The sequence below is a fragment of the Mus caroli genome, unplaced genomic scaffold, assembly GCF_978045245.1.
Source record: "Mus caroli unplaced genomic scaffold, Mus_caroli_1 scaffold_77, whole genome shotgun sequence".
NCBI lineage: Eukaryota > Metazoa > Chordata > Mammalia > Rodentia > Muridae > Mus > Mus caroli.
The window spans coordinates 243,661-255,843 of NW_028227332.1; positions in this window are offsets into that span (position 1 = coordinate 243,661).

The window sequence follows — 12,183 nt, forward strand, 5'->3', positions numbered from 1 at the left end:
AATAAATAAATAAATAAATAAATAAATAAATAAACATTTTTTAAAAAGGATAAGAAAGAAAGACCAGGCAGGCCTGCCATCCATATCTCTGCCTGTCTGTCTGTCTGTCTATCAGATCCCCGGGAACTGGAGATGGGCCACCATATAGTTGCTGGTAGTTGATCCAAGGTTCTCTGGAAGAGGAGACAATGCTCTTAATTGTTGAGCCCTTTCAGTGGCCGCACACTTCTTTAAATATTTAGAAGTTTATGTGAGGCTGTGTTTATGTACATCATATTCAGATTATAAGAGGATTTAGATTCTCCAGAATCTGACACCCTCTACTGGAGTGACTGAAGACAGCTACAGTGTACTTATATGTAATAAATAAATAAATAAAAAAATAAATAAATAAATAAATATTTTTTAAAAAGGATAAGAAAGAAAGTAAGACCAGGCAGGCCTGCCATCCTTATCTCTGTCTGTCTGTCTGTCTGTCTGATCCCCTGGAACTGGAGTTGGGCTACCATAAAGTTGCTGGTAGTTGATCCCAGGTTCTCTGGAAGAGGAGACAATGCTGTTAATTGTTGAGCCCTATCAGTGGCCCTACCCATCTTTAAATATTTAGAAGTATATGTGAGGCTGTGTTTATGTACATCATATGCAGACCATAAGAGGGATTTAGATTCTCCAGAATCTGACACCCTCTTCTGGAGTGTCTGAAGACAGCTACAGTGTACTTATATCTAACAAATACATAAATAAATAAATAAATAAATAAACATTTTTTAAAAAGTATAAGAAATAAAGAAAGACCAGGCAGGCCTGCCATCCTTATCTCTGTCTCTCTGTCTGTCTGTCTGTCTGATCCACTGGAACTGGAGATGGGCCACCATAAGGTGCTGGTATTTTTTCCCCGGTTCTCTGAAAGAGGAGACAATGCTGATAATTGTTGAGCCCTCTCAGTGGTCCCACACATCTTTAAATTTTTAGAAGTATATGTGAGGCTGTGTTTATGTACATCATATGCAGACCATAAGAGGGATTTAGATTCTCCAGAATCTGACACCCTCTTCTGGAGTGTCTAAAGACAGCTACAGTGTACTTATATCTAATAAATACATAAATAAATATATAAATAAACATTTTTTTAAAAAGGATAAGAAAGAAAGAAAGACCAGGCAGGCCTGCCATCCTTTTCACTGTCTGTATGTCTGTCTGTCTGATCCCCTGGAACTCGAGATGGGCCACCATAGAGTTGATGGTAGTTGATCCCAGGTACTCTGGAAGAGGAGACAATGCTGTTAATTGTTGAGCCATTTCAGTGGCGCCACCCATCTTTAAATATTTAGAGGTATATGTGAGGCTGTGTTTATGTACATCATATGCAGACCATAAGAGGGATTTAGATTCTCCAGAATCTGACACCTTCTTCTGGAGTGTCTGAAGACAGCTACAGTGTACTTATATCTAATAAATACATGAATAAATATAAATAAACATTTTTTTTTAAAAAGGATAAGAAAGAAAGAAAGACCAGGCAGGCCTGCCATCCTTATCACTGTCTGTATGTCTGTCTGTCTGATCCCCTGGAACTCGAGATGGGCCACCATAGAGTTGCTGGTAGTTGATCCCAGGTACTCTGGAAGAGGAGACAATGCTGTTAATTGTTGAGCCCTTTCAGTGGCGCAACCCATCTTTAAATATTTAGAGGTATATGTGAGGCTGTGTTTATGTACATCATATGCAGACCATAAGAGGGATTTAGATTCTCGAGAATCTGACACCCTCTTCTGGAGTGTCTGAAGACAGCTACAGTGTACTTATATCTAATAAATAAATAGATAAATAAATAAATAAATAAATATTTTTTAAAAAGTATAAGAAAGAAAGAAAGACCAGGCAGGCCTGCCATCCATATCTCTGTCTGTCTGTCTGTCTGTCTATCTGATTCCCAGGAACTGGAGATGGGCCACCATATAGTGCTGGTAGTTGATCCAAGGTTCTCTGGAAGAGGAGACAATTCGGTTAATTGTTTAGCCCTTTCAGTGGCCCCACACTTCTTTAAATATTTAGAAGTTTATGTGAGGCTGTGTTTATGTACATCATATTCAGATTATAAGAGGATTTAGATTCTCCAGAATCTGACACCCTCTACTGGAGTGACTGAAGACAGCTACAGTGTACTTATGTATAATAAATAAATAAATAAATAAATAAATAAATAAATAAATAAACATTTTTTTAAAAGGATAAGAAAGAATGTAAGACCAGGCAGGCCTGCCATCCTTATCTCTGTCTGTCTGTCTGTCTGTCTGATCCCCTGGAACTGGAGTTGGGCTACCATAAAGTTGCTGGTAGTTGATCCCAGGTTCTCTGGAAGACGAGACAATGCTGTTAATTGTTGACCCCTATCAGGGGCCCTACCCATCTTTAAATATTTAGAAGAATATGTGAGGCTGTGTTTATGTACATCATATGCAGACCATAAGAGGGATTTAGATTCTCCAGAATCTGACACCCTCTTCAGGAGTGTCTGAAGACAGCTACAGTGTACTTATATCTAATAAATACATAAATAAATAAATAAATAAATAAACATTTTTTAAAAAGTATAAGAAATAAAGAAAGACCAGGCAGGCCTGCCATCCATATCTCTGTCTGTCTGTCTGTCTGTCTATCTGATCCCCGGGAACTGGAGATGGGCCACCATATAGTGCTTGTAGTTGATCCAAGGTTCTCTGGAAGAGGAGACAATTCGGTTAATTGTTTAGCCCTTCCAGTGGCCCCACACTTCTTTAAATATTTACAAGTTTATGTGAGGCTGTGTTTATGTACATCATATTCAGATTATAAGAGGATTTAGATTCTCCAGAACCTGACACCCTCTACTGGAGTGACTGAAGACAGCTACAGTGTACTTATGTATAATAAATAAATAAATAAATAAATAAATAAATAAATAAATAAACATTTTTTAAAAAGGATAAGAAATAAAGTAAGACCAGGCAGGCCTGCCATCCTTATCTCTGTCTCTCTGTCTGTCTGTCTGTCTGTCTGATCCACTGGAACTGGAGATGGGCCACCATAAGGTGCTGGTAGTTGATCCCAGGTTCTCTGGAAGAGGAGACAATGCTGTTAATTGTTGAGCGCTATCAGTGGCCCTACCCATTTTTAAATATTTAGAAGTATATGTGAGGCTGTGTTTATGTACATCATATGCAGACCATAAGAGGGATTTAGATTCTCCAGAATCTGACACCCTCTTCTGGAGTGTCTGAAGACAGCTAGAGTGTACTTATATCTAAAAAATAAATAGATAAATAAATAAATAAATAAATAAACATTTTTTAAAAAGTATAAGAAAGAAAGAAAGACCAGGCAGGCCTGCCATCCATATCTCTGTCTGTCTGTCTGTCTGTCTATCTGATCCCCGGGAACTGGAGATGGGCCACCATATAGTGCTGGTAGTTGATCCTAGGTTCTCTGGAAGAGGAGACAATTCGGTTAATTGTTTAGCCCTTCCAGTGGCCCCACACTTCTTTAAATATTTAGAAGTTTATATGAGGCTGTGTTTATGTACATCATATTCAGATTATAAGAGGATTTAGATTCTCCAGAACCTGACACCCTCTACTGGAGTGACTGAAGACAGCTACAGTGTACTTATGTATAATAAATAAATAAATAAATAAATAAACATTTTTTAAAAAGGATAAGAAAGAAAGTAAGACCAGGCAGGCCTGCCATCCTTATCTCTGTCTCTCTGTCTGTCTGTCTGTCTGTCTGATCCACTGGAACTGGAGATGGGCCAACATAAGGTGCTGGTAGTTAATCCCAGGTTCTCTGGAAGAGGAGACAATGCTGTTAATTGTTGAGCCCTATCAGTGGCCCTACCCATCTTTAAATATTTAGAAGTATATGTGAGGCTGTGTTTATGTACATCATATGCAGACCATAAGAGGGATTTAGATTCTCCAGAATATGACAACTTCTTCTGGAGTGTCTGAAGACAGCTACAGTGTACTTATATCTAATAAATACATAAATAAATAAATAAATAAATAAATAAACATTTTTTAAAAAGTATAAGAAATAAAGAAAGACCAGAAAGGCCTGCCATCCTTATCTCTGTCTCTCTGTCTGTCTGTCTGTCTGATCCCCTGGAACTGGAGATGGACCACCATAAGGTGCTGGTAGTTTATCCCAGGTTCTCTGAAAGAGGAGACAATGCTGTTAATTGTTGAGCCCTCTCAGTGGCCCCACACATCTTTAAATTATTAGAAGTATATGTGAGGCTGTGTTTATGTACATCATATGCAGACCATAAGAGGGATTTAGATTCTCCAGAATCTGACACCCTCTTCTGGAGTGTCTGAAGACAGCTACAGTGTACTTATATCTAATAAATACATAAATAAATATATAAATAAACATTTTTTTAAAAAGGATAAGAAATAAAGAAAGACCAGGCAGGCCTGCCATCCTTTTCACTGTCTGTATGTCTGTCTGTCTGATCCCCTGGAACTCGAGATGGGCCACCATAGAGTTGATGGTAGTTGATCCCAGGTACTCTGGAAGAGGAGACAATGCTGTTAATTGTTGAGCCATTTCAGTGGCGCCACCCATCTTTAAATATTTAGAGGTATATGTGAGGCTGTGTTTATGTACATCATATGCAGACCATAAGAGGGATTTAGATTCTCCAGAATCTGACACCTTCTTCTGGAGTGTCTGAAGACAGCTACAGTGTACTTATATCTAATAAATACATGAATAAATATAAATAAACATTTTTTTTAAAAAGGATAAGAAAGAAAGAAAGACCAGGCAGGCCTGCCATCCTTATCACTGTCTGTATGTCTGTCTGTCTGATCCCCTGGAACTCGAGATGGGCCACCATAGAGTTGCTGGTAGTTGATCCCAGGTACTCTGGAAGAGGAGACAATGCTGTTAATTGTTGAGCCCTTTCAGTGGCGCCACCCATCTTTAAATATTTAGAGGTATATGTGAGGCTGTGTTTATGTACATCATATGCAGACCATAAGAGGGATTTAGATTCTCGAGAATCTGACACCCTCTTCTGGAGTGTCTGAAGACAGCTACAGTGTACTTATATCTAATAAATAAATAGATAAATAAATAAATAAATAAATATTTTTTAAAAAGTATAAGAAAGAAAGAAAGACCAGGCAGGCCTGCCATCCATATCTCTGTCTGTCTGTCTGTCTGTCTATCTGATTCCCAGGAACTGGAGATGGGCCACCATATAGTGCTGGTAGTTGATCCAAGGTTCTCTGGAAGAGGAGACAATTCGGTTAATTGTTTAGCCCTTTCAGTGGCCCCACACTTCTTTAAATATTTAGAAGTTTATGTGAGGCTGTGTTTATGTACATCATATTCAGATTATAAGAGGATTTAGATTCTCCAGAATCTGACACCCTCTACTGGAGTGACTGAAGACAGCTACAGTGTACTTATGTATAATAAATAAATAAATAAATAAATAAATAAATAAATAAATAAACATTTTTTTAAAAGGATAAGAAAGAATGTAAGACCAGGCAGGCCTGCCATCCTTATCTCTGTCTGTCTGTCTGTCTGTCTGATCCCCTGGAACTGGAGTTGGGCTACCATAAAGTTGCTGGTAGTTGATCCCAGGTTCTCTGGAAGACGAGACAATGCTGTTAATTGTTGACCCCTATCAGGGGCCCTACCCATCTTTAAATATTTAGAAGAATATGTGAGGCTGTGTTTATGTACATCATATGCAGACCATAAGAGGGATTTAGATTCTCCAGAATCTGACACCCTCTTCAGGAGTGTCTGAAGACAGCTACAGTGTACTTATATCTAATAAATACATAAATAAATAAATAAATAAATAAACATTTTTTAAAAAGTATAAGAAATAAAGAAAGACCAGGCAGGCCTGCCATCCATATCTCTGTCTGTCTGTCTGTCTGTCTATCTGATCCCCGGGAACTGGAGATGGGCCACCATATAGTGCTTGTAGTTGATCCAAGGTTCTCTGGAAGAGGAGACAATTCGGTTAATTGTTTAGCCCTTCCAGTGGCCCCACACTTCTTTAAATATTTACAAGTTTATGTGAGGCTGTGTTTATGTACATCATATTCAGATTATAAGAGGATTTAGATTCTCCAGAACCTGACACCCTCTACTGGAGTGACTGAAGACAGCTACAGTGTACTTATGTATAATAAATAAATAAATAAATAAATAAATAAATAAATAAATAAACATTTTTTAAAAAGGATAAGAAATAAAGTAAGACCAGGCAGGCCTGCCATCCTTATCTCTGTCTCTCTGTCTGTCTGTCTGTCTGTCTGATCCACTGGAACTGGAGATGGGCCACCATAAGGTGCTGGTAGTTGATCCCAGGTTCTCTGGAAGAGGAGACAATGCTGTTAATTGTTGAGCGCTATCAGTGGCCCTACCCATTTTTAAATATTTAGAAGTATATGTGAGGCTGTGTTTATGTACATCATATGCAGACCATAAGAGGGATTTAGATTCTCCAGAATCTGACACCCTCTTCTGGAGTGTCTGAAGACAGCTAGAGTGTACTTATATCTAAAAAATAAATAGATAAATAAATAAATAAATAAATAAACATTTTTTAAAAAGTATAAGAAAGAAAGAAAGACCAGGCAGGCCTGCCATCCATATCTCTGTCTGTCTGTCTGTCTGTCTATCTGATCCCCGGGAACTGGAGATGGGCCACCATATAGTGCTGGTAGTTGATCCTAGGTTCTCTGGAAGAGGAGACAATTCGGTTAATTGTTTAGCCCTTCCAGTGGCCCCACACTTCTTTAAATATTTAGAAGTTTATATGAGGCTGTGTTTATGTACATCATATTCAGATTATAAGAGGATTTAGATTCTCCAGAACCTGACACCCTCTACTGGAGTGACTGAAGACAGCTACAGTGTACTTATGTATAATAAATAAATAAATAAATAAATAAATAAACATTTTTTAAAAAGGATAAGAAAGAAAGTAAGACCAGGCAGGCCTGCCATCCTTATCTCTGTCTCTCTGTCTGTCTGTCTGTCTGTCTGATCCACTGGAACTGGAGATGGGCCAACATAAGGTGCTGGTAGTTAATCCCAGGTTCTCTGGAAGAGGAGACAATGCTGTTAATTGTTGAGCCCTATCAGTGGCCCTACCCATCTTTAAATATTTAGAAGTATATGTGAGGCTGTGTTTATGTACATCATATGCAGACCATAAGAGGGATTTAGATTCTCCAGAATATGACAACTTCTTCTGGAGTGTCTGAAGACAGCTACAGTGTACTTATATCTAATAAATACATAAATAAATAAATAAATAAATAAATAAACATTTTTTAAAAAGTATAAGAAATAAAGAAAGACCAGAAAGGCCTGCCATCCTTATCTCTGTCTCTCTGTCTGTCTGTCTGTCTGATCCCCTGGAACTGGAGATGGACCACCATAAGGTGCTGGTAGTTTATCCCAGGTTCTCTGAAAGAGGAGACAATGCTGTTAATTGTTGAGCCCTCTCAGTGGCCCCACACATCTTTAAATTATTAGAAGTATATGTGAGGCTGTGTTTATGTACATCATATGCAGACCATAAGAGGGATTTAGATTCTCCAGAATCTGACACCCTCTTCTGGAGTGTCTGAAGACAGCTACAGTGTACTTATATCTAATAAATACATAAATAAATATATAAATAAACATTTTTTTAAAAAGGATAAGAAATAAAGAAAGACCAGGCAGGCCTGCCATCCTTATCACTGTCTGTATGTCTGTCTGTCTGATCCCCTGGAACTGGAGATGGGCCACCATATAGTTGCTGGTAGTTGATCCCAGGTACTCTGGAAGAGGAGAAAATTCTGTTAATTGTTGAGCCCTTTCAGTGGCGCCACCCATCTTTAAATATTTAGAGGTATATGTGAGGCTGTGTTTATGTACATCATATGCATACCATAAGAGGGATTTAGATTCTCCAGAATCTGACACCCACTTCTGGAGTGTCTGAAGACAGCTACAGTGTACTTATATCTAATAAATAAACAGATAAATAAATAAATAAACATTTTTTAAAAAGTATAAGAAAGAAAGAAAGACCAGGCAGGCCTGCCATCCATATCTCTGTCTGTCTGTCTGTCTGTCTATCTGATCCCCGGGAACTGGAGACGGGCCACCATATAGTGCTGGTAGTTGATCCAAGGTTCTCTGGAAGAGGAGACAATTCGGTTAATTGTTGAGCCCTTTCAGTGGCCCCACACTTCTTTAAATATTTAGAAGTTTATGTGAGGCTGTGTTTATGTACATCATATTCAGATTATAAGAGGATTTAGATTCTCCAGAATCTGACACCCTCTACTGGAGTGACTGAAGACAGCTACAGTGTACTTATATATAATAAATAAATAAATAAATAAATAAATAAATAAATAAATAAATAAACATTTTTTAAAAAGGATAAGAAAGACAGAAAGACCAGGCAGGCCTGCCATCCTTATCACTGTCTGTATGTCTGTCTGTCTGATCCCCTGGAACTGGAGATGGGCCACCATATAGTTGCTGGTAGTTGATCCCAGGTACTCTGCAAGAGGAGACAATGCTGTTAATTGTTGAGTCCTTTCAGTGGCGCCACCCATCTTTAAATATTTAGAGGTATATGTGAGGCTGTGTTTATGTACATCATATGCAGACCATAAGAGGGATTTAGATTCTCCAGAATCTGACACCCTCTTCTGGAGTGTCTGAAGAAAGCTACAGTGTACTTATATCTAATAAATACTTAAATAAATATATAAATAAACATTATTTTAAAAAGGATAAGAAAGAAAGAAAGACCAGACAGGCCTGCCATCCTTATCACTGTCTGTATGTCTGTCTGTCTGATCCCCTGGAACTGGAGATGGGCCACCATATAGTTGCTGGTAGTTGATCCCAGGTACTCTGGAAGAGGAGACAATGCTGTTAATTGTTGAGCCCTTTCAGTGGCGCCACCCATCTTTAAATATTTAGAGGTATATGTGAGGCTGTGTTTATGTACATCATATGCAGACCATAAGAGGGATTTAGATTCTCCAGAATCTGACACCCTCTTCTGGAGTGTCTGAAGACAGCTACAGTGTACTTATATCTAATAAATAAATAGATAAATAAATAAATAAATAAATAAATAAACATTTTTTAAAAAGTATAAGAAAGAAAGAAAGACCAGGCAGGCCTGCCATCCATATCTCTGTCTGTCTGTCTGTCTGTCTGTCTGTCTATCTGATCCCCGGGAACTGGAGATGGGCCACCATATAGTGCTGGTAGTTGATCCAAGGTTCTCTGGAAGAGGAGACAATTCGGTTAATTGTTGAGCTTTTTCAGTGGCCCCACACTTCTTTAAATATTTATAAGTATATGTGAGGCTGTGTTTATGTACATCATATGCAGACCATAAGAGGGATTTAGATTCTCCAGAATCTGACAACCTCTACTGGAGTGACTGAAGACAGCTACAGTGTACTTATATATAATAAATAAATAAATAAATAAATAAATAAATAAACATTTTTTAAAAAGGATAAGAAAGACAGAAAGACCAGGCAGGCCTGCCATCCTTATCACTGTCTGTATGTCTGTCTGTCTGATCCCCTGGAACTGGAGATGGGCCACCATATAGTTGCTGGTAGTTGATCCCAGGTACTCTGCAAGAGGAGACAATGCTGTTAATTGTTGAGCCCTTTCAGTGGCGCCACCCATCTTTAAATATTTAGAGGTATATGTGAGGCTGTGTTTATGTACATCATATGCAGACCATAAGAGGGATTTAGATTCTCCAGAATCTGACACCCTCTTCTGGAGTGTCTGAAGAAAGCTACAGTGTACTTATATCTAATAAATACTTAAATAAATATATAAATAAACATTATTTTAAAAAGGATAAGAAAGAAAGAAAGACCAGACAGGCCTGCCATCCTTATCACTGTCTGTATGTCTGTCTGTCTGATCCCCTGGAACTGGAGATGGGCCACCATATAGTTGCTGGTAGTTGATCCCAGGTACTCTGGAAGAGGAGACAATGCTGTTAATTGTTGATCCCTTTCAGTGGCGCCACCCATCTTTAAATATTTAGAGGTATATGTGAGGCTGTGTTTATGTACATCATATGCAGACCATAAGAGGGATTTAGATTCTCCAGAATCTGATACCCTCTTCTGGAGTGTCTGAAGACAGCTACAGTGTACTTATATCTAATAAATAAATAGATAAATAAATAAATAAATAAATAAATAAATAAACATTTTTTAAAAAGTATAAGAAAGAAAGAAAGACCAGGCAGGCCTGCCATCCATATCTCTGTCTGTCTGTCTGTCTGTCTATCTGATCCCCGGGAACTGGAGATGGGCCACCATATAGTGCTGGTAGTTGATCCAAGGTTCTCTGGAAGAGGAGACAATTCGGTTAATTGTTGAGCCCTTTCAGTGGCCCCACACTTCTTTAAATATTTATAAGTATATGTGAGGCTGTGTTTATGTACATCATATGCAGACCATAAGAGGGATTTAGATTCTCCAGAATCTGACACCCTCTTCTGGAGTGTCTGAAGACAGCTACAGTGTACTTATATTTAATAAATAAATAGATAAATAAATAAATAAATAAATAAACATTTTTTAAAAAGGATAAGAAAGAAAGAAAGACCAGGCAGGCCTGCCATTCATATCTCTGCCTGTCTGTCTGTCTGTCTATCTGATCCCCGGGTACTGGAGATGGGCCACCATATAGTTCTGGTAGTTGATCCAAGGTTCTCTGGAAGAGGAGACAATGCTCTTAATTGTTGAGCCCTATCAGTGGCCCTACCCATCTTTAAATTTTTAGAAGTATATGTGAGTCTGTGTTTATGTACATCATATGCAGACCATAAGAGGGATTTAGATACTCCAGAATCTGACACCCTCTTCTGGAGTGTCTGAAGACAGCTACAGTGTACTTATATAATAAATAAATAAATAAATAAATAAATAAATAAATAAACATTATTTAAACCGGATAAGAAAAAAAGAAAGACCAGGCAGGCCTACCATCCCTATCTCTGTCTGTCTGTCTATCAGTCGTTCTGATCCCCTGGAACTGGAGATGGGCCACCATATAGGTGCTGGTAGTTGATCCCAGGTTCTCTGGAAGAGGAGACAATGCTGTTAATTGTTGAGCGATTTCAGTGGCCCCACCCATCGTTAAATTTTTAGTAGTATATGTGAGGCTGTGTTTATGTACATCATATGCAGACCATAAGAGGGATTTAGATTCTCCAGAATCTGACACCCTCTTCTGGAGTGTCTGAAGACAGCTACAGTGTACTTATATCTAATAAATACATGAATAAATAAACATTTTTTAAAAAGGATAATAAAGAAAGAAAGACCAGGCAGGCCTGCCATCCTAATCTCTGTCAGTCTGTCTGTCTGTCAGACTGTCTGATACCTTGGAACTGCAGATGGGCCACCATATAGTTGCTGTTAGTTGATCCCAGCTTCTCTGGAAGAGGAGACAATGCTATTAATTGTTGAGCCCTTTCAGTGGCTCCACCTATCTTTAAATTTTTAGAAGTATATGTTAGGCTGTGTTTATGTACATCATATGCAGACCATAAGAGGGATTTAGTTTCTCCAGAATCTGACACCCTCTTCTGGAGTGTCTGAAGACAACTACAGTGTACTTATATCTAATAAATACATAAATAAATAAATAAATAAATAAATAAATAAATAAATAAATAAACATTATTTTAAAAGGATAAGAAAGAAAGAAAGACCAGGCAGGCCTGCCATACTTATCTCAGTCTGTCTGTCTGTCTGTCTGATCCCCTGGAACTGGAGATGGGCCACCTTGTAGGTGCTGGTAGTTGATCCCAGGTTCTCTGGAAGAGGAGACAATGCTGTTAATTGTTGAGCCCTTTCAGTGGCCCCACCCATTTTTAATATTTACAAGTATATGTGAGGCTGTGTTTATGTACATCATATTCAGACCATAAGAGGGATTTAGATTCTCCAGAATTTGACACCATCTTCTGGAGTGTCTGAAGACGGCTACAGTGTACTTATATCTAATAAATACATAAATAAATAAATAAATAAAAGAATAAATAAACATTTTTTAAAAAGTATAAGAAATAAAGAAAGACCAGTCAGGCCTGCCATCCATATC